Below are 2,898 nucleotides of genomic sequence, written 5' to 3' on the forward strand. Positions count from 1 at the left end.
TGGACGCTCGGAGGGGAAAAGTGAAATTGCACTAATTTTAACGTTATTTTACTAAGTTCGTGAAAATAACGTTAAAAGCGGCGGACGATTAAGAATGCATCATCGTCATGTGGTGGTGTTGATAACAGAAAGACAAAAGGGAACATGCACTAATCGGTATTTGTCCCGATTGCTGAGTGATATGTGCTTTATGTCCAAGGCTTGATGCAAAACTACTATCGAGCCGGGGGTCTCACTGAAAGCAGCCTCTACATCTTACCCTACTCAGACCCTACCTTAGCTTTGCTATTGGTGGGATTTACCGAGTATGATGATGATGATTTAGTACATATAATTAGATTTATTCAACCCGTATAATACACGAGGTTTATAAGGATATAATTTTTTTATTATACAGTTTATAAAATTACATTTATCCAACCAGAGTAATATACAAGGTTATAAAATTACATTTATTTAACCTGTGTAATACACAGTGTTTTTAAAGATATAATTTTTTTTATTATTTAGTATATATAATTATATTTATTCAACTCGTACAAATCACGAGTTTTTATTATTTGATTAATAAAATTATATTTATTCAGTACAATACATGAGATTCTTAGAGATATAATTTTAATATATAAAATTACATTTGTTCAACCCGTGTAATAAACGAGATTTTTAAAGAATAATTTTTTTTAATTTAGTATATAAAATTATACTAGGTTAGAACCCCGTGTAATACACGGGTTGAACAAATATAATGTTCTATACTTGTCACAGTAGAATCAAAACCCCTGAAAAAAGACACATTCGTAGATATTGCAAATGTATAATTTATAAACAATAGCATATATATATATATATCAATAGAAACTCAATTAACTGCAAAATTAGAAAATCAAAATGGTTAAATTACATCCCAATCAAAGGGGTTAAGTTTAAAAAAAAAAAGAAACTACGTCTAGCTTGAATTATGAAACCATTAGCGTGTTAGGGGCATCATGCGGGAACGTGGGTAGCCACAAATACACCGCCACAAATGGTGCGGGTACGGGGTGCGAATGTGGCTTGAGGCATTGGGTAAGTGAGGTGCTTTTGAGGATGATGATGATGATGGTGGATCAATGATTAAATGAGTGTGGGCACTTGAGGATTGTGCTCCTATCAATAATGAGGGTAAGTGAGGGTATGTTTTAAGTGAAAATGATATGCCTTTGTGTGATAGGGTAAATTTGTGAGGGTATGTGAAAGAGTGAGGGTTATGCCCCTAGCACCCTTAGAATCATATCTTCCCTCGTATGCATATCTTCAAGCTCTTTGATAAAAGACCATTTGTAGACACCAAGAGATGACACAAATATTTGCCACGATCGAACCAAAACCTCTGAAAAAAAATATTTTTAAGTATTGAAAATCCATAATTTATAAACCATAGCATATATAGATCAATATTTAACCAAAATGACAAGCTGACCATGTATTACAATGACCCCAATCAAAGGGCCAAATATTCAAGCTGAGATAAGAGCTGCATTCACTGTACATTTTAAAAGAGTGTAATATAATTGCCTCTAATTTGAGCAGCAAGTTTCCAATAGACTAAGCAAATAGCTTTCCAAGAATGACATGTACATAATCTTTTCATGTTATTGAAGTTTCAACTTTTGCCAGGGGATGTGGAACCAACTTTACATAATCTATGAGTGGCACATGTTAGAATGCATCATTATTTGCCAAGTTCAAAGAACAATTTCTGTATTAAAATCTACCAAAGACACTTTCATAAGAAATACATGATACAAAAAGCAAAAATAGCTTACATTGCCTAGAAGCAGAATAGAAGCTATAAATATTTTCCATCCAATGTGATCATCATACACGTGCAAGCTTTTTAAAAATTCTTTTAAACTCAGTTATGCCCTAACATTAAAACAATCTAACAAATGATTTATAAAGTTGAAACCATTTACCTCGGACCAGTCAAAGAAAGAACAATCAGTAAACATAGAACATCTTCACTTGTGGGCCACACCGTCCATCTATAATCCAATTGCTTCTTTAAACACAATAATCTGTTTTCAAACACTAATCCACAATCATCAAGCACAACGCTAATTCATAGCCCTAAACTAATATACAAGTTAACACAACTAATATAAAAAGCGAAGAATTCGGACCTCAATAACGCCAGGTACGAAAAGAATCTCGGGGAAAGCAAAGAGTGAAGGATGTGAAGTGCCGCTTGCAAGAGGGGAACCCTTGGAATCGATGCTTAACTGACGAAGTGTTTGATAAGTTCTTCTTGCTTTTGCTCGATATCCATGATGATCAATTTCAAGGATCATAAAACTTGCAGTGAACTGATGATCAAGTATGAAGATTTTGTAGAATTGGTTCTGGACATAGGATACGCGGTGGAGAACATTAGGGTTTGTGATGATGATATTAATTAAAGATATGAATGTTCAGGGATACAGATATCGAGATAAGATCAGTTTGAAAAAAAAAACGGGTCAATAGATCACCCATGGATCAGCGGCCAGAGAAAATGCATTTAGCGGGAAAAACACATCAAGATCCCTTCCTAGAGTGCCATGTGTCCATTATTAGTTTACTTTATTATATGTATAGATTTATTCAACCCGTGTAATACACCGGGTTATAACCTAGTATGGATATATCCTTTAGTTCTTAACATATCTCTATAGTTTTCCTTTAATTCTTAACATATAGTTTACGCACAAAATATTGACATAGAAATGAATTTGGTCAAACCAAATTAATAGAAATAGAAATTTATGTCAAAACCGACATAACTTAAAATTAAATAATCAAAACAAAAAACCAAACAACTTGCAATTCCCAAAAATTGAACTCTTTTGATTCGGTATCGAATTGTGGTAACCCAGT

General features: G+C 33.4%; 1 long non-coding RNA gene across 2 annotated transcripts; it reads right to left on the bottom strand.

The window, feature by feature from the left end:
• Window positions 1-866: 866 nt before the first annotated feature.
• LOC110874759 lies at window positions 867-2,503 on the bottom strand. 2 transcript variants are annotated; one of them, XR_002556199.2, is made up of 3 exons: window positions 2,166-2,503; window positions 1,959-2,060; window positions 867-1,372 (listed from the first exon to the last, which is right to left on the bottom strand). It is a non-coding gene; the product is annotated as an uncharacterized LOC110874759 (long non-coding RNA). The 2 variants fall into 2 exon arrangements; XR_004868340.1 differs by having other exon boundaries at window positions 1,959-2,499.
• Between the last annotated feature and the right edge of the window lie 395 nt (window positions 2,504-2,898).

The sequence above is a fragment of the Helianthus annuus genome, chromosome 9, assembly GCF_002127325.2.
Source record: "Helianthus annuus cultivar XRQ/B chromosome 9, HanXRQr2.0-SUNRISE, whole genome shotgun sequence".
In the NCBI taxonomy this organism is placed as follows: Eukaryota; Viridiplantae; Streptophyta; class Magnoliopsida; order Asterales; family Asteraceae; genus Helianthus; species Helianthus annuus.